Source organism: Pipistrellus kuhlii, unplaced genomic scaffold (genome assembly GCF_014108245.1).
Source record: "Pipistrellus kuhlii isolate mPipKuh1 unplaced genomic scaffold, mPipKuh1.p scaffold_m20_p_8, whole genome shotgun sequence".
NCBI lineage: Eukaryota > Metazoa > Chordata > Mammalia > Chiroptera > Vespertilionidae > Pipistrellus > Pipistrellus kuhlii.
In genome coordinates this window covers 25,801,606-25,828,749 of record NW_023425584.1, presented here as the reverse complement: position 1 = coordinate 25,828,749, position 27,144 = coordinate 25,801,606, and the positions used below count along the sequence as shown (strand labels likewise).

The 27,144-nt window shown below is 39.3% G+C and overlaps 1 long non-coding RNA gene across 2 annotated transcripts in view; it reads right to left on the bottom strand.

The window, feature by feature from the left end:
* Positions 1-3,111: 3,111 nt before the first annotated feature.
* LOC118711662 overlaps positions 3,112-27,144 on the bottom strand; it is a 32,001-nt gene continuing 7,968 nt past the window's right edge. Inside the window, exons 1-3 of one of the 2 annotated variants that reach the window (XR_006740680.1) lie at positions 17,871-18,717; positions 14,472-14,566; positions 3,112-3,176 (exon numbers count right to left, since the gene is read on the bottom strand). This is a non-coding gene — a long non-coding RNA (uncharacterized LOC118711662). Of the gene's footprint in view, positions 3,177-14,471; positions 14,567-17,870; positions 18,718-27,144 lie in introns of those variants that run through there. The other variant, XR_006740679.1, reaches the window with a different exon arrangement.

The window sequence follows — 27,144 nt, the reverse complement described above, 5'->3', positions numbered from 1 at the left end:
ACTCTCTCTATATACATTTTTTTATTTATAATGCTTTTTCCCCCCTGATTCTCTCCCCACCCCCTTGCATGCCTTTTATTGGATTGATCTGGCTTTATTAATTCCTCTTTAATTTTATTGACTACGTTTCTATGGTCTTGATAATTATCTGTACCTTTTTAACATGTTCATGAGAAAGTCTAAAGTAAGTTACCTTATTTTCATCCTGAATAATCAAGGGCCTTCCAAGGATTCACTTCCAATCACCCTCCCTCCTAACTAGCTCATTGTTATTATCTAGTATTTTAGTTTAAACCTCACATAATGTTATTCCCTAGATTAAAATCCTTCAGTAGCTTCACCTTAGGCAAAATAACATCTAAACCCTTTGCCGTTGTGTATAACACTTACCATGGCCTGGTCCCTGCCTGCTTCTCCAATCTCCTCTCTTGTCACTCTTCTCCACTGCTCACTGCCCTCCAGCTACAACCATCTTTCAGTTCCTGCAACAGCCTATGATTGGACACCAATTTCTTTCCCACTTCAAATCCTAGCCACATACTTTTCCTTCTATTAGTATGGTCTTCTATTCTTCCTATTACTGCTAGCTCTCTCTCTCTTCTCTGCTTTCTGGTAAATATAATATCCTCAAAGAAGTTTTCTCTTGCCACCCTATGTAGATTAAGTCCTCTCCATCCCATAATTTTCTGTACCAGCACTCTGCTTATTTCTTTCATGTACTTATCACAAGTCATAATTAATTACATATTAGAATGTGTTTCCTTATTTAGTGCCTGCCTCTCTGGCCAAATTTGGCTCTATAAGAACATCAGTAGGAATGAAAAAGTGAAAAGAAACAATTTTAAAAAAAGATTTACGAATTTTTATATCAAATTAGGTGAGAGAGCAAATAGAAGGAAAAGTTAAGTGTAATTCTAAGATTTCTTCTTTGGAAAACTATAAGTATAGAGATACCACTTGACAGAAAACTGTAAGTATAGAGATACCACTTGACAGAAATAGAATAATTGGGGGGGAAATTCAATTTGAATAAAATTGAGGAGGAAGAAAATTTATTTCTGCTTAGTAATATTAAGGCTAAAGTAGTGGTGGTACATCCAAGTGAAGCTATGAGAGAAAATCAGAATTGGTGGTGAAACATGGGTTAGAGGTCAGGATTAGAGATGTAGTTGTGGAAGTAACTCACATATTTTTCATTCCTTATCAATTTAATATTCAATTTTTCATTGAGCCACTCCAAACCTTCTGCTTTCTCCCCTTCATTCAACAAATATTATTCCTGGCTCTGTGCTAAATGCAAATATCTTTGCAAAATTTAGCTAAGATGGATGCTATTCCTGCCTTGTGGAGCTTACAGGATAAAGAGAGAAAAAGACAATTCAGTAAGCAGTTGCAGTCGAGTATGATAGAACACTCCATATGCACTAAATAAGAGTGTCCTTAAGAGAACATAGCAAGAGCACATCCCAAGTTTATGGGGCCAGGTAAAGTTTTCTGGGAAAAGTAATGCTTTACTAAACCCAAAGGAGAATAAGGAATTAGTGGGGAGCAGGGAAGGGGAGCGGGGGAGGAAAGCAGCTCCTTGAGTAGCAGAAACAAATCCTTTAAAGCAATAAAAAAAAATGCATGATTTAATATTCCTACTTTTGTCAAGGAAATATTATCTACCCAACCCTTTCAGAATTTTAAAAAGTTGATTGAGGTGTAATTTACATACAATAAAATTCACTCTTTTAAGATGAAAAGTTCTATGAATTTTGACAAACATATACAGTTTGCCATTGCAAAAGTTTTAACCATTGCAAAAACCAAGATACATAGTATTTCTATTACAAAAAAAAGTCTTCATATCTCTTTGTACTTCCCCTTCCCTCAGCCATCCAGCAAGTGCTGACTGGATTTCTGTCCCTATAGTTTTCCTTTTTCCGAAAGTCATATGAATGGAATCATATAGTATGTTGTCTTTTGAACCTGGCTTCCTACACAGAGCATAATGCTCTTGAGTCATTATAGTGTTGCATGTATCAGTAGCTTGTTCCTTTGTATGAGGAGCAGTATTCCATTATATTGGCATGACATAATTTATTTCACCAGTTGATAGACATTTGGCACATTTCTAACCTTAAAAAAAAAGTGGACAAAGCTGCTACAAAACAAACATATAGGTTTTTTGTTGGGGTAAGTCTTCATTCCTCTTAAGTAAGAATTGGATTGTTTGGTCAAAGTAATTGCATGTTTAATTTCATAGAAATTGCCAAGAGTTCCCCAAAGTGGCTGGACCATTTTGTATTCCCATTAGCAATGAATACAATTTCCAGTTGTGCTCCATCATTACCCGCATTTGATAGTATCAGTTGTTATTGTTTTACATTTCAGCCATTCTACTAAGTGTGCAGTGATATCTCATTGTCATTTTAATTTGCATTTTCCTGATGACCAATCATGAAACATCTTTTCCAGTACTTACTTGCCATCTGTATATCTTGTTTTATAAAATATTCATATCTTTTGCCCATTTTTTTTCTTTATTGGGTTTCTTGTTTTCTTAAGAATCTCTTACATATTTGAGTTACCAATACTTTATCAGATACAGTGGTGCCTCACACAACGAACTTAATTCGTTCCAGGAGCAAGTTTGTTATGCGAAAAGTTCATTATGTGAAACGCGTTTTCCCATAACAATACATGTTAAAAAAAATAATTCGTTCTGTAGCATAAAATATGCTAAGATGACATAAAAAAAGATAAATTTTTTGTTATTATTTTTATTTAGATACATCATGATATAAAAAAATATTGAGTTTAACTTAAAAGGACGACTGCCGTGATACGTGCGTGATTTAATTCGTAATGAAGAACGATTGCCGCGATACGTGCTTAAGTTAAGCGCAGTGACTAACGACTGCCTGCAGTGCCTGCGCGGAAGGATGCAATACATCGGCAGCGATTGTGGAAGCTCGGGCGAAGCAGTCGTGGAAGCTCGGGCAAAGCGGTCGTGGAAGCTCGGGTGACTTCGTTGTGTGAAACGAAGTTCGTTGTATGAATCATGAAATGAAGTTCGTTGTGTGCAGCGTTCGCTGTGCGAGGCGTTCTTTATGCGAGGCACCACTGTATGTATATGTCTTGCAAATGTTTCTTCCCTGTGTGTGCCTTGTTTTCTCATTTTCTTGAAGTGTCTGTCAAAGAACAGAATATTTTCTTTTTCTGCCCAGCCTCTTTTTAAAAAAAATATATTTTATTGATTTTTCACAGAGAGGAAGAGAGAGGGATAGAGAGCTAGAAACATAGATGAGAGAGAATCATCGATCAGCTGCCTCTTGCACACCCCCTACTGGGGATGTGCCCGCAACCAAGGTACATGCCCTTGACTGGAATCAAACCTAGGACCTTTCAATCCACAGGCCAATGCTCTATCCACTGAGCCAAACCAGTCCCGGATCTGCCCAGCCTCTTAATCCTATTCCTTCTCATTCTTTTCTTTTAAAAAAATATTTTTTTTATTGGTTTCAGAGAGGAAGGGAGAGGGAGAGATAGAAACATCAATAATGAGAGAGAATCATTGATCGGCTGCCTCCTGCATGCACCCTACTGGGGATCAAACCCGCAACCCAAGCATGTGCGTTGACCGGGAGTCGAACCGTGACCTGCTAGTTCATAGGTTGAGCCTCAACCATTTCTCCTTCATTTCCCTGCCACACATTTGGAATGAATGTTCTCTAGAAGCCACCATTTCTTTACAAAACCTGAAATTTTGCTTCCATTCATACCACACTACCAAAACTGACCTCTGGATGTCACCAAAAACCTCTTTCATGTGAATTCCAATAATACTTTTCTAGACTATAATTCTCTACTTCCTTTTGGCATAACCCTTCCTTACAAAAATTATTTTTTAACCTCTTACTTTCAACTTGCCCTAAAAACTGATCTAAGGCTGTATAGTATTCCCTTAGGGATTAATTCAATTGGTATTTAATGTCATGCAAACAAGAATTTCACTGATGAGTAATGTCAACTATTTTTTTTGTTCTGAATTCAGACTAAAGCAGTAAACATCAAATGATTTTAAATTACTTATAGGTAACTAATTTTCTTAAATGAGTTGAATATCACCATTTTCTTTTTCAATGACTTCATTGTTTTTTAAATATATATATATATAGCACACACCGCCTAACGACATTTTAGTCAATGATGGACAGCATATAAGACAATGGTAGCACAAAATTATAAGGAAACTGAAAATTTTCTATTACCTAGTGATGAAGCCTCATGAGATCTTAGCACAACCTACAATGCATAATACTTAATAAGGTGTACAAGGTGTTTTGTGTTTTATTTTGTTTTGTTTTGCTGTATTAATCCTCACTGAGGATATTTTCCCATTGATTTTTAGAGAGAGTAGAAGGGAGGGAAGGGGGGAGAGAGAGAAACATGGACATGGCAAGGATCAAGCCTGCACCAGAGGTGATGCCCTCGGCCAGTCCGCTGGCCGACGTTCTATCCACGGAGCCAAACCAGCTAGGGTGTGGTTGTGTTGTAAGCTAAGTATTAACACAAAAGAGTAGAAAAGTTTTTTACTATTATTATTTATTTTTGTTGCTTGCTTTGTTAATTCTCACTCCAGGATCTTTTTACCAGGTTGCCTCCAGCACGTGGCCCGGGATGAAGATCAAACCTGAAACCCAGGTAACATGCCCTTCACTGGGAATCAAACCTAAGACCCTTCAGTGGGCAGGACTGACACTAACCACTTAATAACACTGTCCAAGGCTAGAAAGGTTTTTTTAAGTTAAAAGTTGCCCTGGCTGGTGTGGCTCAGTTGGTTGGAGTGTCCTTTCATAGGCCAGAAAGTGGCAGGTTCAGTTCCTGGTCAGGGCACACACCCAGGTTTTGGGCTTGGGTTTCAATCCCTGGTCAAGGCATGTACAGAAGGCAGCCAACTGATGGATGTTTCTCTTTCACATCAATGTTTCCTCTCTCTCTCTTTCTCTCTCTAAAACAAATTTTAAAAAAATTAAAAGTTTGTAAAGTTACAGTAAGCTAAGGTTATTTATGCTTTTTAGCTTAATAATTTGTATTGAATTTATCAGGGTGACATTGGTTAATAAAATTATATAGGTTTCAGGTGTACAATCCTATAATACATCTGTATATTGTATTGTGCGTTCAGTACCCCAAGTCAAGTCTCTTTCCATTACCATTTATCCCTCTATATCCTCTTCTACTCCCTCCCCACCCCCTTTCCTCTGGCAATCACAATGTTTCTATCAGGTTTGTTGTTTGCTTGTTTGTTTTGCTTAATCCCTTCAGCTAATAGTATTTATTACTGAAGAAAGAAAACATGTTTTATAAATGTGCTGTATTTATAAAGTCTATAATCATGCACAGCAAGCATGTCAAACTCAAAGGCTAACACAGGCCAAGTAAACAAGGTTTAAGTTTATGTGGGCTGCACAAAAACAAAAGCTTCATTTTTATAGAAACATAGGCTTATTTTGATAGAGACACGCTGAATACAAAGGGCTGAAATAAATGAGTAATCGTTAACATAAAATAATAAAACATTTTAATAAAAATTAATATTTTTTCTTGAACATTAACTTACCAGATACTGAGTAACTGCACAAATTAATAAGTGTAATGTAAATAAACCTACTTTTCTTATTCTTTGAAAACAAAATATTTCCTATTGTGTACACCAAACAAGTCAGTCCAAGATTAATGAGTGGCAATCAGCTGCTAAAATATTCGCTGCTGGTATTAGTGGAGAGAAATGGTGCACCTGCACATAAGGCGCATAAGGGAAATGAATGCAACACGATTATAGTAATCAGTCATTAGAGAATGTTGTAGTTTGTTATTGATAATTATGTATAACAGGATATTGTAAAAATTAAGTTACGAACATTTATAAAAATGTTTCTTACATACCGTTATATTGGCTGGGCCAAAAAAATATTGGTTGTGGGCCGCATGTGGCCTGTGGGCCATGAGTTTGACATGCTTGATGTACACTAATGTCCTAGTAGGCCATCAAATCCCCTCACCACTCACTCACTGACTCACCCAGAGCAACTTCCAGTTCTGCAAGCTTCATTTATGGTAAGTGTCCTACACAGGTGTATCATTTTTTAATTTTTATGACATATTTTTATTGTACCCTTTACAATTGCCTGCAGTATTAGGTACAGTAACATACTATACAGGATGTAGCCTAGGAGCAATAGGCTATACCACATAGTCTAGGTATGTAGTAGGCTATGCCATCTAGGTTTGTGTAAGCACATCTGATAATGTTTGCACAGTTTTCAGAATGCATCTCTGATGTTCAGCAGCACATGAGCATATTACCAATGACATAAATTTCAGCATGACCAATAGCTGATTTTTATTATAAATTCTGAATTAATAGAGTCCAAATGAATGAAATTTCCTCTAGCTTTTTCATTATATTATTATATTATATTATATTATATTATATTATATTATATTATATCATATTATATTATATTATATTATATGTCTATACATATCATATAATATATTAAAAAGAAATACAATCCATGGACAATCTCTTAGGCTAGAGAAAACAGTAGTTTCTAGAATCAAAGGTTGTTTTAATATTTTTTAGGTAGAGAGGCTGAAATACACTGAAATCGATTTTCCCCCTAAAGTAAAATTATAAAAGAGGAACAGCGAAGGAGTTTCAGTTTTGATTTTGCCTCATTGGAACCATTAATAGCAAATAGTTTCATTCTTCTCAGATATTCCCCCTGACCACCATCCTTTTCCTCTTTGCCTTCTCTTTCTTTTCCCCTTTCTATTTCCTCTAAATAGCATAATGACCAGAGAATATGACTGAATTTAATAATTTCTCTCAACTCTAGGTCAAGGTCAATCCTTCTTATTAACCCCCATCTGTCTCTTCTGCTGGCTTCCCTTCACCTTCTAGAAAGTCTGCTTTCAGGTGGGCGGCTCCTGCTTCCTCTTGGACAGAGCAAAACAGAGCAATGGCTGCAATTTTCCTGAAATGTCATAAGGCCAGACTAGGGGAATCAGTGCCCTGGAGTCTTCTGTGTCTCTATCATGATGCTATCAGTGCATTCTGAGCACCCTGGGAGACTCCGCAATAGAGTAGAACCAGCTTTGAAGTTAGAAAGACCTCAATGCAAATCAATTCTGACCACTACTTACTAGCTTTTTGACCAGAAAGTCAACAAACCCTATGAGCATGCTTCCTCATCTGTGAAACAGAGATAATAATATCTACTTTAACAGGAAGCACGAGTAAAAAATCTGCTACTTAGTAAGTACTTAACACATTTTGGTCCATTCCTCCCCTTTTCCACAATAATGATTCTTTTAGTAGAAAATAACTCTTTAAAATGTCACCTCTTTCTTGATGCACGGAGGTAAGGCTGATCCCTTGGGACTTTCCATAGGATGCACTGACACGGCAGTGAGATATTCAGGAATATACCGCTGCCTGAATATATATATATATATTTTAAATATATTTTATTGATTTTCCACAGAGAGAAAGAGAGAGGGACAGAGAGTCAGAAACATCGATGAGAGAGAATCATCCATCAGCTGCCTCTTGCACACCCCCTACTGGGGATGTGCCTGCAACCAAGGTACATGCCCTTGACCGGAATCGAACTTGGGACCTTTTAGTCCACAGGCCGATGCTCTATCCACTGAGCCAAACCGGTTTCGGCCTGCCTGAATATATTTGTGTCTTAACAAGGACTTCCAAGATATAAATTTTTTATGTGGCAAGGACAGTGCTAGTGTTGATTTCTGTATTATGTTCTGGGGAATCTAAACATTCTCTGAGGCATCTCAAGAAGTTTCTGAAAGCATGATAATGGGAGATACGCTTCATTTCTGCCTGCTCTGTGGCCTACAGACTCCATGTCGATAATATATACATTAGTCATTAGCATTCAATTGTACTGTTTACATAGAAAAAGCATGCAGGGTTCTATGAGATCACAAGTCTATAGATAAAGTCATTCTATATAGCTTTTTCTTTGTCTTGAAATATTGTACATATGAAATAAGTTAAACATTATCTTTAATTTTAAACTCTTTTTGTCAGGTTAAGAATACATATGATCTTTGACTGAGCAATTATATTCCTGGGAGTCTTTCCTAAAATATCCTCACATGTGTATACAAATATATATATATAAGAAGCGTATTTTTTGCAGCTTATTTGTAATAACAAAGACCAGAAACAAGTGGTTAAGTATTATTGTCATACAATGGAATACTATGAATCCATTGAATAATAAACACTTAACTAATTAAATAGCAACTATATGCCCAGAATCTTATTAAGTGCTGAAGAAGAATAAAAAGCATAAGCCATTGCCGAAACCGGTTTGGCTCAGTGGTAGAGCGTCGATCTGCAGATTTAAAGGTCCCGGGGTCAATTCTGGTCAGGGGCATGTACGTTGGTTGCTGGCACATCCCTGGTAGAGGGTGTGCAAGAGGCAGCTGGTCGATGTTTCTCTCTCATTGATGTTTCTAGCTCTTTATCTCTCTCCCTTCAAAAAAGTATGCCATGGTTCTTATCCTGGAGGAGCTTATGACCTGGTTGGAAAGGGCCAAAGGCACAGATCTCTGGCTTTAAATTATGTCTTCTATGAGAGTTGACTTTTTTTTTATTTGTTGTTCTTGAAAAATAATCTTCTGGACTAGGAGTCAGCAAACTACAGCTGTCTATTTTTATAAATAAAATTTTACCCATCCCAGCCATTCCCATTTATTTACCTATTGTCTATGGCTACTTTCCTGATAAATGGTTGAATAGTTGTAACAGAGACCATTGGCCCACAGAGACAAAAATATTTACTAACTGGCTCTTTACTGAAAAAGTTTGTCAACTCATTTTAGGCCTTTGGTGGTTTTAAAATATCTCCATAAATTCTTGGATACACCTTCCCTTTCAATGTGAAGCTTAATTCTCCTCTCTTTGAGCGTGTACTAAATTTAGTAACTTCCTTCTAACAAATAGAGTATGGCGCAAATGAAGATGTATGACTTCTGAGACCAGATTGTAAAAGATGTTATAGCCTTCTCCTTGGTCTTGCTCAGATCTCTTGCTGGAGGAAGGCAATTGCTATGTTGTGAGGACACTCAGGTAGCCCTATAGGGCAAGATCCATGTGGCAAGGAACTGAGACCTCCTGCCAAGAGCTAGCAAGGAACTAAGGCCTGCTACTAAGAGTCATGTGAATGAATCATCTTAGAAGGATGCTTCAACTCCAGCTAAGCCTTCAGATAACTGCAGTCAGATGACTGCAAACTCATGGGAAACCCTAAGGCTGAACTACCCAGTTAAACCACTCCCTAATTCTTGACCCACAGAAACTGAAATGGTAAATATCTGTTATTTTCACCAGCTAGATTGTAGAGTAATTCAATACTGAGCAACAGACAACTGACCACAAAGCCAAAAACTATAGGTGCTCTAGAGCAGTAGGTCCATAAAAAATTTTCTTAAAGGGCCAGACAGTCAATATTTTAGGCTTTTGGACCATGTGGTCTCAACCCAACTCTGCTGTTGTAGCAGGAAAGCAACCATGCACAATAAGTCAATAAAACTTTACTTATAAAACAGGCAGCGGGACTGTAGGCCATAGTTTGCCAGCCTCTGCTCTAGAGAAACCAATTTTAATGGTATTAAGCAATGATTAGAAAGGAGTGATAATAGATGCTGGGGGTTTTCTCAACTTAATTATGTAAAGCTATATCAAGGAAATCCCTAATTAGAAAAAGGTATGTGTAAAATACCCTTTTATCTTTCCCTGTAAGTTTTTGCTAAGAGAAGAGAAATTAAATATTTGGAAGATTGATGGGACTTTTTCCCTTAATAAACATAATAGAATGAAGACTGAGCCCCAACCAGATAAGAGAAAATAGGAGGAAATTGTTCTTAGGGTCTTTTTTAAAAATATATTTTTTATTGATTTCAGAGAGGAAGGGAGAGGGCGAGATAGAACATCAATGATAAGAATCTCTGACCAGCTGCCTCCCCACACTCCCCCCACACTGGGGACTGAGCCCAAAACCCAGGCATGTGCCCTTGACTGGAATCGAACCTGGGACCCTTCAGTCCGCAGGCCTACACTCTATCCACTGAGCCAAACCAGCTAGGGTTTTACCAAATTGCTAAAACTTTTAGCACTAGTGCCAAAACTGATATTTTAAAACATGCAAAGCAAGCTTAAGAATGGAAGGAAGATAATCTCCCGTTAACACCTGGAAATAAAACAAGGAATTAAAATGTAGTTGATAATTATTGTAGAAATTAAAAAAGGGAACCAAGCTGTAAGTATATTTCATAACATTTTGCTCTAAGTATATCACATTTTCTTTGTGATCCTTAGAAGTTAGTAATTGTTCATATCTATGAATTTACTAAACATACTGTTATGAAAAAACAAACTCATAACATGCTGTTAGAAGAAAGCCTGACTAGATCTTAGCATTATAAGTCAGAAGTCAATATTTTTAGTAGCAACTCCTCAAACTGTAGACTTACCATGCATTCATGTATTGATGTCTAAACCTGTAGATAACTTTTGTGAGTTTATTTGAGCCAATTTGATGACAATTTCCAGGAATCAAAATCTTAAAAGATTGAGAAAATGCTCCAAAGAATGCAGTTTTGCAGCTTATTTTATACATTAAAATACAAGGACAAGAAGTAAGAGGGTTACATGAAATCCATTGGTGGCAGATTAAGGAAGCAGGAGAAAGTAAAAGGGGGGGGAACCTTTGGGATTGGATAAAAAGCAAAACAGGAGACACATACTTCCTTCACATGGATGGGTAGAGAAGAGTTAATAATTAACATTTACAGCATATAGAGCTGGTATGAGGAAAACAAGATTAGCAATGAGAGGTTCTGTGGTCTGAACTCTGATGCAATGGCTATGCCCTGAAGGGTTTGGAAAAAGAGATTTCTCTGACATTTCAAAAATATGTTATCTTAGATGCAAAAAGGCAATAAACAGGCTCACTTAAGTAAAGATTGACCTTTGTTAAGGAAGTTGCATGCCTAGGACGTGCCTAACCACCATTTTTATGTTCATACCAACCTAGGAGGTTACTTTCCATCTCTGAGTTCGTAAGGCCCATCATGCAGGCCTCCTGTGAGCTTGTCAGGTTTAGCATGTGGCTCCTTTTTCATTTACATGAGCAACCTCAGACCTATTATAGTCATAGCTAATATTTACTGAATACCTACTAAACACCAGGCACTTAATTATTTCACTTAATCCTCCTAGTTACCCTATGAGGTCCGTATTAGTATTATCCCAATATTAGGGATGAGAAAACAAGTGAACAAACACTACTACAAAACACAAGAGCAACAATCATTCATTACTATCCAGTGCAACAGCATTGATGGGGGAAGGGGAAGGGGCACTGAAATCAACACATAAGGAAAAAGCTAATCACAGACAAACTACTCTAAATATTCTTAAAACTTTTCATAAAGTAGAGTTCTATAGACATAGCTTTGTAAGGAAACACTACATTCCCATCTCCCTTCTCATGCTCCAGAATACATCCTCATTTTGGGGAAGGGCTCAGCTTTACCTTCAAATTTTAAATTATCTTTCTTTCTCTCCTTTCCCCTCCCTCTCATTGTGTATAGTTGAATATATATTACTTAAAAATACTTCTGATGTTACTGTAATGCAAACCTAGGATAAGACAGGAACGTTAAGACAACCTAAAATAAAGACCACTCACAAATCCTCTTCTATAAGCACAACACAGGTATAAGTAACTCAGAGATATTTCGGCATGATATGTACACATTTTCCTAAGCAAGCCATCTCACCCTGCCCTGTGAGTGGTGGACATGATTCAAATATCAGAACCTCTGTCACAAGTGGAGCAAACTTCTCTTTTTTCCTAGTTGTCTAACGTCAGTACAGGAGATTACAGATGACAGATCTTGGCTAGCTGAGATCAAGAAATATGGGAGATGTGAGCACTGCTCAGAAAAAGAAAAGAAAAGCAACAAAAGGCCAGGAAAGGAAAATTAAGAGTGCTCTGCCAGGGAACTGGTTTCAGAGAAAGAAGTCAAAGAATGAAGGTGGAATGAGGAAAGCTATCTGCAAAAGCCTGCATGTCCCCAGTTCTTGCTATCAATATAATAAGTCAAATTCAGGTAAGAGCTTGTTCACAAACAGAATCATCATAAGGTTATTTAAAAAAAAAAAAGAGGAAAAAAGGAAAAAAGGAGAGAATCAAGCAGAGCCAGAGTAGGGTAAGATGAATAACATACTCCCCATTGGGCACCAAATTTAATAGGTGCCCCAAACAAAACAAAACAAAACAAAAATCCCTCAGTGATCAAGAAAAATAACACTTTAAAACAGTGGTTTAAAAATAGCAAACAAAAAAACTATAACCAGCCACCTGCTTTGCAACTAAAGTTTCATTGGAATCAGGGTGAGGTTTAGGGTGAAGTGACTAAGGCAGGGAAGAGTGCAGGACAGAATTCTGCCTTTATTTGAAATCCTGACTTTTCATCCTAGGTTACTTTGCACTCGTTTTTAATTTTTTTTTTTTTAAATATTACATTAAGACATTCTCTTGATTACTGAGTGTTTTGGCTCTCCTTAAGTTTTGTGTCTCACTTCCTGTACCCTAGTCCTGGGCTGAAAGAGAAGAGAGGAGGCAAGCGGAGATCGTCAGTGGTTTAAAGACTTATGTCAAACCCTAAAGCAGAAAAGTTGGAGATTCCATTTTCTCCTGCTCCGTGCATTCTGTGCCCTGGGCGCCCTCACACCAGTGAAGGCCGTCCTTTCATTGAGCTCCTTCCCTTGCCTTGGCAGCTGCACTCACTTTTATATGCAGGTTCTGGAATGCAGGGAGCTGTATGGCAGCCAACATCTCTCCTCTCCCCTTCTCAAACATGACGTTCTCTGTAATTCAGCTTCAGACACCTCTTTCCTTAGCCTTTTCACCCAGGGAGCCCGATCAAGGAACCTAAGAACTGTAAGCCTCATTTGCCTTCTTTGGGTATGCAAGTGAATTTGCATATATCTTGTGTCCATTTGCATTCCCCTCACATGGGGTATTTAGAATAAAAACAACATTCATGAATCAAAATGAAGCCTGTCCCATTCTGTTTCTGTCAAAGTATGGTGTGAGTAAAAGGATACCGCAGTGTGAGAAAAAGAGCTGAAATTATATTGGCCAGGGTTATGTGTCCTTTTAAAGGCAAGCCAATTTAGTGGCGTTTACCACCACAAAAATTGGCATTTAATATTTATAGGTTTAGCCTTGCAGAACATAATCACTCATGACTGAAATAGCCACCCCCTTCCTCTACGATTCCTGCAGGAATCTGAGCCAAGAGCCCCTGAAAGCTGAAAATGGCCCTTTTCCTCCTCCAAGCCACCACTTACAGGGGGGAAGTCTGATGGTTCCGGGTAACGGATCTCTCCATTTGACATGAAATGAATGAGTGGAAGAACCTATTAAAAGGGAGGAGAGGAAGGAGTGTTCTCCTCATCCTCCCTCAGCCCCTTTGGGAGTGAAAGAACTAAGAAAGGAAAGAAGTAGTCTGGTCTGAACCCTGCACAGAATTTCATCTAAAGAAACAAATAGTGGAGAGTAGGTTGGCCCCAAATGAGATGCAACCAAAATGATGGAAATGCTGTGAGTAGCAAGGGCAAGTTCATTATGGAGTTGCTTTAAAGAGAACAGGTAAGTAAGACTATGTCAGCATAACTCCAGCACTAGAACCAGAGGGCGTGAGCCTTACCATCTGTGTGACAAGTAGATAGCTCAGTGAAGAAAGATGACTCAGTCCTTCACAGCCTGAAAAAAACACCTTTAGCCGAAACCGGTTTGGCTCAGTGCATAGAGCGTCGGCCTGAGGACTGAAAGGTCCCGGGTTCGATTCCGGTCAAGGGCATGTACCTTGGTTGCAGGCACATCCCCAGTAGGGGGTGTGCAAGAGGCAGCTGATCGATGATTCTCTCTCATTGATGTTTCTAACTCTCTGTCCCTCTCTTCCTCTCTGTAAAAAATCAATAAAATATATATTTTTAAAAATACCTTTAGTGCATTTAACCTCCTTGAATTTGGGTTAGCACTTCTTAACCTCAGAAACAATTCCCTTCAGAACTAGTTGAGGTTCCAATTCGGCCTGCGTCCTTGTAGTCTTTCATAATCTAATCTTGCAAGTGCCATACCACTACGTCTGCCATGTTCTGTTGGTCATGCAGACCAATCCTCATACAATGAGGACTATAAAAGTGTGTAAATACCAGAAGTCAGGAATCATTGAGGGCCTTCATGGTGCCTGCCTACTATGGTGAGAATGTTGTCATGTTGGAATCCATGTGAGAAGTAAAGGCTTAACTTCTAAGTTTGTCCCATTTTATAGATTGCCACTTACAAACAACAACAAAAAAACTCACTTACTCTGCATGATAGGAAGAAAAAGCTCCCACTTGGAGGGAGCTATGCAGGCGTCAGTGTCCCTTCAGCAGCTCCTTGATCAACATAGTGGTGAATATCTGGAATGAGGAAATGAGGGTTAGCGCCTGGCTTGAAAAGAGAACAGAGAAAGAAACCAAACACTGATAGCAGCTTTACTAAATGCAGTTTTAGCGATGTAAGTAAAGTTGAAAAGCACTTAACTGGAATAAATGTATTCACCCTCAATTCCAGCAATAGCTATAGACCACAGAGAAGCAAGTAAACTGCAGCTTTCTTATGGTTTGGTCATAAAATAGTCACTCAGTCATTCTGTCAGTCAACATATATTGATGATAAAGACAGGACTTTTACACTCAATTCATATTTTCTGAGTTTCCCTTTAGGATATGACACTATATACTTAGCAACATAATAAGGAAACGTAAAGCAAATACACAGTCCCTTCCTTCAAAAACCTTTCATTCAAAATCAAGAACAACTCGATAAATGGCACACATGTTTGTTTTTAAAGACAATAAACACAAGGTGCTACAAAAGTTTTTCTTTTAAAATATACATATATTGCCATTTGTCTTGGATTCTCTTTTTCCATTTCCATGTGTTTTCAGTTATTGATGAAAACCATTATATAGAAGATGGCTTTTTCAATTAAAAAAAATAACATGTTTTAGGGCACAATGTAGCTATACCATCTGTTTGGGATTATTTTCCAGATAGTATAACCATGTTGAATCTCTTTGGTACAATTAAATGCAAGAAATTATATAAAACTAGCTTTTTCTAAGCTCGATTCAGTAGAAATTTTCTAGATCAACAGATTAAAGGAATCTATTATTTAAAACTAGAGGCCTGGTGCACCATTGGGTCCCTCAGCCTGCCAGGTTCAGTCCCATCCATGCAGGCCAGGCTAACGGACCCCACCGATGCACAAATTCGTGCACTGGGCCTCTAGTATGCATATAAGATCTTTGGTTAATCTCTTCCTGTCCTTCCCCTTTCCCCCTTCCCTCGAGATTCATCAATCTGTTCCATGTTTCTATGCCTATGCATTGAGCATCTGGCCCCTGGTGGTCATTGAATGTCATAGCTACTGGTTGAATGGTTGGACAGTTGCTTAGGCTTTTGTATATAGACTAGCGGCCTGATGCATGAAATTTGTGCAAAAATAGGCCTTCCTTTCCCTGGCTGCCAGCACCGGCTCCCTCTGGCACCTGGGATCCGGGCTTCCCTCGCAGCCCTGGTTTCATCTGGAAGGTCATCTGGAAGGATGTCCAGAAGGACATCTGGTCTAATTAGCATATTATGCTTTTATTATTATAAATAGTTTTACAGATAGATATTAACTCAAGACCAGATTGATTTGTGATGGGTCAATAAGAAACAATATAATTTAACACATTTCTATTTCTATAAAGTAATAACAAGAAATTTTAGACTGTGTATAATTTGGTATTTATATAAGACCAACTTAAAAGTAACATTCAAACAACCTAGTTAGCAGCCTCGGCCCCATCTCAGCTTTTATATCTTTAGCAGAAACTATCACACAAATAAATGGCTTTCTCTCAACAGAATCCCAAGCACAATAATGTCAGATCAAGCTGTAAACTCCTTTTTTTTTTTTTTTTTAAAGAATGGGCATATTTATTTAGTTTTTATTTTTTGTTAATCCTCAGTTGAGGATATTGTTTCCCATTGATTTTGAGAGACAGAGAGTGGAAAGGAGGGGGAGAGAGAGAGAAACATCAATGTGAGACACATCAACTGGTTGCCTTCCACACATGCCCCGACCAGGCCCAGGGATCAAGCCTGCAACTGAGGTACATGCCCTTGACTGGAACCAAATCCATGACTCTTCAGTCTGTGGGCCAAGGCTCTACCCACTGAGTAAAGCTGCCAGGTTTATTTTTTATCCTCACCTGAGGATATTTTTCCTTTGACTTTTAGAGACAGAAGGAGGGAAGGGGGCAGGGGACAGAGAGACAGAAATAGAGAAACTCAGTGATTGGTTGCCTCCCGCATGTGCCCAACCAGGCTGGGAATCCTGCAACCCAAGTTTGTGTTCTTGACCGGGAATCCAACCCAAGACCCTTTGGTCTGCAGGCCAACATTCTAACACTGAGAAAGCTGGCCAAGGCAGGCTACAAACTCTTAATATCAAAAGGAAGAGGAAATTTCAAAAAGCTTCAGGTAAGAATGATTTTCATTCTATATAAAAGAAATAGGAATATACCATTTTACCCCCCGCCCCCAGTAGACGGGCAAAAATTATGTGTAAAATACCAAATATTGAAGAATATGTAGGATTCTTAGAAATTGTGGGAGAGTGAGAAACGATTTGGCATTCATTATCTCACAGTTAAATAATCACAAACTCCACAAACCAGCACCCCTACTTCTAGGTATATAACCAAAAGAAACACTTATATATGTGACCAGGAGGCATGCATAAATTGTTTATAAGTTTTTGTAAGGCTAGAAACAACCCAACTATGTACCAGCAGGAGAATAAAATGTAGTATATTCACACAATCGACTATTATGTATTGAAAATAAACAATCAGCCCAGCCTATGTGGCTAAGTGGTTTTACATCAACCTATGATTCCAGGTGAAGGCACATGCCTGGGTTTCACAACCCAGTGGGCGGGAGGGGGCAGGAGGCAGCTGGTCATTGATTCTCTCTCATCATTGATGTTTCTATCTCTCTCCTTCTCTGAAATCAATAAAAATATACTGGGGAAATAAACAACCATTCTATACAACCACATGAATTAATTTTACAAACATAATGCTAATAGGGTAAATCCCAAAAAACTATATATTGGATGATAGCATTTTTATAAAGCTCAAAGACACACAAATTAAACAACATATTGTGTTAGCATGTATACATTTGCCATAAACCTAAATTTAAAAAAAGAAAACATCAATGGAATGAGAAGCACAAAATGTAGAATTTGTGTAAGTTCTGAAGGCAGGGGAAGAGATAGAGGAGAAACATAAAGGTAGGTGCAAGTTACTGAGAAATGTTCTAACACTCAAGTTGGGTGTATTTCATTATATTATTAATCTTATGTGTTACATATATCTTTTGTATATATTAAAAATAAAACTTTAGAAATATTGACATAATTCATTCTCCCTTCTTCCAAGTGAGAGAATTGCTTTTTATTCTGCATGTAAAGAAACTGAGGGTGGTATGGCTCTATCTTGGAACAGAGTTCTGCAAAATAGAACCCCTCTCAAAGCTGATAGATTTTAAAGAGAATAATCAGTTTATCTGAAATCAAGAGAATATAAGTAAAATTAAATTCAGGTGAATTAAATGGGATTTTTTGCTAACATATGAATGGAGTATGTGGTAAACTGAACCTCTTACCTGCCAAAAAAGTATGATGATACAGGATGGGATCTCAGCATCACCAACTGAAGTTAAAATGTCCAGAGATAAATGGGGAAAGAGAATTTTCAGGAAAACTGGAAGCTCAGATTAGAATAACCAGCATAAAATGAGCAAAAAATACAAAAGCTAAATGAATGAATTCATTTATTAAACGAACCTTTCTTTAGTATAGACTTGCAGCAGGGAGGTAGAAAGAGACTAGAGTAATAGAGAAAATTGAGACAGTCCCTGTCTTCAAGGAACTCATACCCTAGTAATCACAAAACAAAAAAAGCTTTCAATGTGTAAATGGAAAACTTACTATACAGAACCAGGAAAAAAAGTGTTCAGACAGAGAAAGAGAGTAAAATGGTCCAACATTTAAAAAATAAAAAAATACTTGGAAGTTTTCAAAGCAAGGCAGTTGATGAATCTAATAAGAGGACAGTTTTAATATTAGGCCAAAGCTTCTGAGCCTGAAATCTGGAGAGAGAGAGAGAGAGAGAGAGAGAGAGAGAGAGAGAGAGAGAGAGAGAGAGAGAGAGAGAGAGAGAGGCTGAGAAAAGCAAGAAAAGTTAGTGCCCCGCATGTGGGAATTCACATTTATGGAGTGCTTACTATGTGTCAGATCCTCTTCTAAATGATTTTTATGAATTAACTAGTTTAATACTCATAATATACCTATGTAAAAGTTGGTATTATTATCCTCATTGGATAAATCAGGAAACTAGGGCCTGTAGAGGTTAAGTAATTTGCCCAAAGCCACATAGTTAGAAATTTAAAAGCAGAGTTTTGAACATTGGAGATTGGGTTACCTGGCCCAATTCTTGACTACCAAGAGGGATTTCTTTCTTTCTTTTTTTCATGGGGGAAAAGCACTTTAAGGTGTGAATTAATCCTTTTTAAAAAAATGTTTTTTATTGACTTTTAGAGAGAGAAGAAGGGAGAGGGATAGAGAGATAGAGAAACTTTCATGAGAGAGACACATCAGTGATCCATTGGCTGCCTCCTGCATGCCCTCCCCCCAACCCCAATGGGGATCCCGGGCATGTGCCCTGACTGAGAATCTAACCAGTAACCTCTTGGTTCATGGGTTGAAGCTCAACCACTGAGCCATACTGGCCAGACAAGGGGGATTTTTTTAAATAAAAGTTGGAAAAAACAGAAGAACTAGAAAAAGTTGTTCACATAATTTCATTAAAGTTTATTTATATACAAGTGAGGTGAATTATAAATATTAAATTTTTATCCCCAATATTACACCTTGGTAAATATTTTTTTAAATGTTATTTTAGAGAGACTGAGAGGAAGGAACAGGGATAGAGAAATATCAATGAGAGAGAAGCATCCTTTGCCTGCTGCACGCCCCCTACTGGGAATGGAGCTCAAAACCCTGGGCATGTGCCCTGAGCAGGAATCAAAATGGCAACTTCTTGGTACATGGGATGATGCTTCAGCCAACTGAGCCAGGTCAGAACTTGGTAAATATTATTGGTGTGCCTCAAAATTTTGTACTGGACAATATGAATATAGAATATGACAGAGAACCTAGTGGAGAAAAGCTGAGACTCCAGGGTCATGATCTTAGGGGGAAAAATCTCATCTTTTTTTTTATCCCTCAGGATATGGAGATAGAAAATTCCTCAAGGTAAGTCTTGACAAAGCCCTCAGTTTCTCACATAATAGACTGATATACTTTGTAGCCAATCTCAGTGCATTATGTATTTATTCAGTCTCTTTTTTTTTATTTCTTTCTCAGCAATCTAATAACTGACTTGTTATGACCATTTGGTTCAGCAGTATGCTAATGTGATGAAATTAATGGGCTTAATTCCTTTTTAGTTCGGGTGACCATGAATTGCACCCCTAACCTTAGCAAACATGAGCTGTTGAAACTGTGTTTGGCTCAGAACAAGTCTACCAACATTACAAAAGATAATGCTTTACTGAGTGTGTGTCAGAACTTTCATCTTTGTATTCAAGGACAACACGTTAATTTTCACAGAGAATGATAAAAGCGATATTTTTAATGTCTCTGGAACAATCAAGAATAGATATGTGGAGCCTTGTCTGGAGCCAAGTCATACTTGGGAATCAGCGGGGCTCAGAGGAGAATGCCCAAGATGTACCCAGGGTCCTATTGGGGCTCTCTCCTGCAGAAATGAAGGCAACGGAGAGGGCACTTCCCTGGCCATCAACAGCTCAGGATAGGGAAGCACACATCCCTCTGTTTATGAGAGGCAAGTAGGTAACCCAAGCTCTGTGCAAGGTGCTTTGGAGGTGTAAGTTAGGTGCACACCTTGCTGTCTAGAACCTTACAATCCCTTGCCTTGTAGGGCTACTGCCTAACCTCAGAATCCTAGGGATAGAGGAACCTTCTCGCTTTGCAGAGTAAGTCAAATGGGGAGGTATGGGTGATGCTTACTGCTCCTGCCAACCCATCATGGAGGAGATGCTTCCTAGATGCCTCCTGTATGCATCCTGGTACCCCAGGGAAGTGACAGAAATTTCCAAAGACACAAACATAAAAATACATCCCAGACCTGGGAGTCAGGGACTGTCTCAGTCACTCTGGCATGATAAAGCAAAGGTCAGGGTCAAGTTTCTGTACTATTCAAGACTGGTTGGCTATTTCCTCCTGTTTTTTTTGTTTTTGTTTTTGTGTGTATTTTTTAAAATATATTTTATTGATTTTTAACAGAGAGAAAGGGAGAGAGATAGAGAGCCAGAAATGTCGATGAGAGAGAAACATCGACCAGCTGCCTCTTGCACACCCGCTACCAGGGATGTGCCCGCAACCAAGGTACATGCCCTTGATTGGAATCAAACCTGGGACCTTTCAGTCCGCAGACCAATGCTCTACCAATGAGCCAAACCGGCTTCGGCTATTTCCTCCTGTTTTAATGACTCTGAAATGGATAATTGATAGGTTATCACTTACCTTATGCTGACCCCCCATTGATTTTAGTTAATCAGAAGTATCTGAACTGTTATTTCTTTTTTTTTTAAATATATTTTATTGATTTTTTACAGAGAGGAAGGGAGAGAGATAGAGAGCTAGAAATGTCGATGAAAGAAACATCGACCAGCTGCCTCTTGCACACCCCCTATTGGGGATCTGCCCGCAACCAACGTACATGCCCCTAACCGGAATCGAACCTGGGACCTTTCAGTCCGCAGACCGACGCTCTGCCACTGAGCCAAACCGGTCTCTGCTGAACTGTAATTTCTTGAGCTTATTTATTTTAGTGTTGATTCTTTATGAGATAATCAGGGCTATAGGCATGGATCTTTTGAGACTTGTGAGAAATATGAGGACCAAGGCTGGCTGACTTGCCTTAGAAGCTTGGAATGTAAACAACCAGTGTTTGGTGTTCTTTCTTGCAGCTCTGTGTGTGTGTGTACACAGTGTTACCCATCACACGGGGGTAAGCGTATGAGGTACTCAGGGGCCTCTGGTCATCCCAGGCCCCACTTAGCTGCTCCCAGATGTTGAGATGTCAGCAAACCTATAGCCTATTTGAGACTGGCTATGAGTGAGAATTCCTGATAGGATGTCCCTCTGGGCTTTGCTTCAGGATAATCCAATGGTGTAGGGAGAAGGGATAGGTATGAATGAAAGGGTGAGTCACAAGCCGGTAATCAATGAAACAGTGAGGGGATAGAATAGTTCATTAAAATATTCTTTCTACTGTTGCATATTTTGAAATTTTTCACAATAAAATTTTTAAAAAAATGAAATAAAGCATAACCGAGGCCAGCAGTAAGCCCTGTCAGGAGTAGGAATTGTGGGAGGTGTGGGTTTGAGGTTGTTATATCAAGTCATCCCATCTTATCTGTGGGGTATGTTCCATGATGCCCAGTGGATTATTGATACCAAGAATAGTACTGAACCTTATGGATATTGTGCTTTTTCCTATATGTGCATACTTATGATAAAGTTTCATTTATAAAATTAGGCACAGTAAGAGATTAGCAATAACAACATAATGAAATAGACCAGTTATAATAATATACTGTAAAGAAAGTTATGTGCATTCTCTCCCTCTCTCTCTCTCTCTCTCTCTCTCTCTCTCTCTCTCTCTCTCTTTCTCTAAAAGTATCTAATAACCAATCTGGTAACTGAGAAGGCTACTAAGTTACAAACAGTGGGGAGCTATACTGCGTGAATATGCTAGACAAAGGGATGGCTTACCTACCCAGGTGGGATGGGTGGGACTTCATCATGCTATTCAGAACTGTGTACAATGTAAAACTTATGAGTTGGTTATTTCTGGAATTTTTTAATATTTTCAGACCACCATTGACCACGGGTAACTGAAGTTGTGGAAAATGAAACCATGGATAAGGAGAGACTATTATAATAAAGGATTTGCTGGTCTTTATTATAATGAAGAATTTCTCTGGGGGGGGAAAAGGATACTTGGAAAGTTTAATATACTATACTCGCTCAGATTGACCTTACTTATGGTATACAGCTATATATGATAGTGTCTTTGCCTAACCTCACAATATATATTCAATCTCTCTTGTTTTCATATAGTCAATAAAGAAACAAATAAGAACAGAAATGCTGGTGTGGATGTGGAGAAAAATGATTTCAGTTTCTAATTGCTTATGGAGGAACTCTTATATGAGAACAAACTAATAAAAACAAAATCAATCCCAACTAAAAATGCTAGTTTAATATGCCTACAATAAAGTGATCTGAAACAAGTTATATAATTCATTGAGTGAAAGAAACCCACAAAGCAGTGACTGAGCCAAATTTTTAACATGCCCTATGACATCTGACAAGGCCACAATAATAGGGGAGGTGACTTATTATTATCCAAGAATATTCAGAGGAAAGGAAAAGGCTGATGAAAGGCAAGGTTAATATAAAAATTTATCAGATTAAGAATAAGTAAATCTCCAATTTTAATTGGAAATAGAAATGGCTCAAATTATCTTTTTTTTTTCCACCTCTACCCACTCCCCTTACTTCTGGTAGTCCCCACACTGTTGTCTACTAGTATGTCCGTGAGTTTTGTTCTCTTCCTTTTTTTCTCATTCCCTCCACCCTGCTAGCGTCCTGCCCCCCATAGCTGTCAGCCTGCTTTGTGTCCATGAGTCTGTCTCTATGCTTGTTTATTAGATTCCACATAGTAAAATCATATGGTATTTGTCTTTCTCTGATGGCTTATTTCACTCAGCATAATGTTCTCCAGGTCCCTCCATGCTGCCACAAAGGGTAAAATTTTCTCTCTTTTAATGATTGAGTAATATTCCATGGTGTAACTGTTCTACTGATGAGCACTTGGGCTGCTTCCAAATCTTGGCTATTGAAAATAACACTGCAATGAACATAGGGTCCTGGTGATGGTTTTTGAAGCATTTGCTCAGTTCATTCTCAGTTATGATTCTGAATTTATGGAACGCAGCCTTTAAAGCATGCTTTAAAATAGCAAGTGTTTTCAGAGAAGTATGAGTGGGGCAGATCTTTAGGAATGACTGCCTCTCCGAGGGGTGTGAGCCTGCTGGGAAGGCTGCTGTGAGAGAGAGGTGTTATCCTTAATGATGAGCACAGCTGGACAGGGCAAGCTGACTGCACTGGCACAGGAAGTTCTGAGCCCTGAGGGTTCACTGCTCACTGTGCCTGCTGCTGGGTCCTCCTTGCCGGGCTGGGGACAGAGTGGGGACAGAGCAGACATGCTGGCCTGGGAGTTTCTGGAAGATTATCTGGTCTGGCTGGCCTGCTTCCCCATCTGTGCTTTCCCCACCCTCCCACTGTCATTGGTGCTCAGAGGCTCAGCAGCCCTGAGGACACAGGACAGGGAGAGCAGTGGGGCCATGCATGTCTTTTGTGGACATTATTTGAAATGTGTGCATCCAACTTCTCTCTTCCCTTGGCTTGGGGGTTCTAAGCACTTACCCCATCCCTGTCCTGGAAGAGCTCCCAGGTCTGCCCTCCTCCTCCTCCAAGTGGGTCTGGGTCCATGGCATGAACAAAATATTTCATGAAATGTCCTTTTTCTAAAAAATTGTTTAAAGTATTACATATCTCCTTTCCCCACCCCCCACTGACCTCTCCCCAGTTGTTCCCACTTCCTCCTTCTCTCACACCTCCCCCCCCCCCCACTGTCTGTGTTCATGGGTTATGCTTATATGCATACATACAAGTCCTTTGGTTGATCTCTCACATCCCCGCACCCCAACCTTCCCTCTGAGGTTGGATGGTCTGTTTGATGCTTCTATGTCTCTGGATCCATTTAAGTTCATCAGTTTATGTTGTTCATTACATTCCACAAATGAGTGGAATCATGTGATATTCCCCGACTGGCTTATTTTGCTTAGCATATTGCTCTCCAGGTCCATTTCTGCTGTTGCAAATGGTAAGAGTTCCTTCTTTTTCACAGCAGCATAGTATTCCATTGTGTAGATGTACCAGTTTCTTAAACCATTCATCTGCTGATGGGCACTTAGGCTGTTTCCAAATCTTAGCTATTGTATATTGAGCTGCTATAAACATAGGGGTACATATATCCTTTCTGATTGGTGTTTCTGATTTCTTGGGATATATTCCTAGAAGTGGGATTATTGGGTCAAATGGGAGCTCCATTTTCAGTTTTTGAGGAAACTCCATACTGCTTTCCACAATGGCTGCACCCATCTGCATTCCCACTAGCAGTGCATGAGGTTCCTTTTTCTCCACATCCTCACCAGCACTTGTCGTTTGTTGATTTGTTGATGATAGCCATTCTGACAGGTGTGAGATGATACCTCTTGTCGTTTTGATTTGCATCTCTCAGGTGATTAGTGACTTTGAGCTTGTGTTCATATGTCTCTTGGCCTTCTGTAGGTCCTTTCAAAAGTAGAGGTATGGGAAGGAGGGAAGGGGACAGGGAAAGTTAATTCAATGGAAAGAGTGCAATCTATGAAAGAAAATTGTTTAGGTTTAATTCCTACTCTGACACTTGGAAGCTGTAAGATTTTGACAGGTTTTCTTAATCTCTCTGTGCCTCAGGTTTCTCATCCTTAAAATGAGGATAACAGAACTTATAAGGTTACTCTGAGGACTTCATGAGCTAATATACAGTATACAGTGTTTACACTGTGCCAGGTTTATAATAAGAGCACTATATAAACATTCCATTTTTGAATAAAAATATCTAAAGACTAGTATCAATGGAGATATTTAATCAGAGAATCAAGAAGAAATTTGATACAAAGTGTACATTCTTTTATCCCAAATTTTTGGGGCCAGATGAGTTTCTAAATCAAATATTTTAAAACTAATTTAGAAGTTTAATACTGTATATTACACTGTCTACATTTCACTTAACATGTATAGCCAGCTAGTGTGGTTCAGTGGTTCAGCATTGACCTATGAACTAAGCGGTCACAATTAAATTCCTGTGTAGGGCACATGCCCAGGATTGCAGGCTTGATCTCCAGTAGGGGGCGTGCATGAGCCAGCCTATCAGTGATTCCCTCTGATCATTGATGTTTAAATATTTTTTCAAAACAAAACATGCATTGTCCTAGGCAGCAGCCCTTAATCAAATACATATTCCCACAATTAAATGCATCAATAGTAATATCAAATTGAATAAATGAAGACTTTAGAGTCACGTCAATTCCAGTTTTTGCCACCAAACAAATTAAGAAAAAAATTGGGGGGGGTTTTCTCAGAAAATGGCAGCGTAGTAAATGTCTGTACTCACAACCTAGCAGCTCAAAATTACAAACAAAATACAAAACAACCATCATCCAGGACTACGGGAAAGCTGGCTGAATGAAGTCCCATAGCTAGATAAGTAAAGAAGAAAGCACTCTGAGACCGGTAGGAGGTGCCGAGGCGCGGAATGGTCTGGTCTAGCACCCACGTGTGCCGCTTTTTAATCAGAAGGGAGACCTCTGTGGAGGTTGCCCAGAGGAGCAAGGGATCCCAGCCCCATACCAGACCCCCAGCCCAGGGTCCCAGAGCTGGGAAAAGAAGTCCCTACAGGCAATAAGAACTACGAGCTATAAAAACCAGTGCGGATTGGGACTCCGTGACACAAGGCTACTGGAAACCCAGCACTTCCTCTTAAAGGCCAGCATCAAGAATTGAACTTACACGGTCCTGCTTCCTCTGAGCTCCAGCTCCAGGGCAAGGCTCTGGGAACATAGACACATATGAAGAGGAATTGGATTGTCTGGCATCTGGGCAGGAACTTAGGGCAGTTTTCTCCCAGACAGAGGTGCTTGTAGGGATCATTGTTCCTTTGCTGGGACCTCCCAGGTCACGGGCTGACTGGCAGCCATTTCTGTTTGCTCTGCCCTGGTAATTCCCCCCCTCATCCAATTTACAACCCTACCCAAGTTGTGTACAGCAGCTTTTGCATATAAATGGCCTTTCCCTGCTCAGGGTAAAATCTCTCAAATAAGCTGTAGCTGGGCCAGGGAGCTCCAAGCCTATCAATAAAAGGCCCAAGACCAGGCACCAACACCAGCCTGCCTTGCTTCATAGCTGAGCCTCATCTGAGCACTTCCAAACCAGATACAAAGAGAAGGAATCTGAAGAACTCTCTGTAGTTCCTGCTGGGTGGCCCCAGTAAGTGGTTGACTTTGCACGTCTCTGGGGACCCAAGAGCCAATGTACCCAGTGGTCAGTGTCAGGCCATACCAGTTAACAATTCTCCACATCCGTAAGCAACACATTCAAGGAGCAGCACAGTGAGCACCAAAGCTCCACTGAAGCAAGTCCTGATCCATAGGGGTGTCTCCTACACAGCAGTTCTCCCACTGTGGTCACAGCTGGTCCTCACAGCCAATTGGCCTGGAGATCAATTCCTCCCAGTGACACCAACAGCAATCAAGTCTCAACCACAACAAGACTGTGCTCACAGTCCACAAAGGGGTGCACCTAGAGCTCTCAGCTCAGATGACTGGGGAGACTGAGCCACTGGGCCCTAGGGAACACCTATTGCACAAGACCGCTCTACCAACTCAAGGAAACCTAGCAGCTCTACCCAATAAATAGAAACAAATGCAGGGAAGCAGCCAAAATGCAGAGACAGGAAGGCATGCTGCAAATGAAAAAAATGGAAGAGAGCAGACCACAGATATAGAGTCCAAAACCACTGTTATAAGGTTACTCAGTAATCTTTTAGAAACCTAAAAAAAAAAAAAAAAAACAGCTAGAAATTAAGCATACACTGACTGAAATAAAGAATAATATACAGGGATTCAACAGTGGAGAGGAGAATTCTGAGAATCAAATCAATGATTTGAAATATGAGGAAGC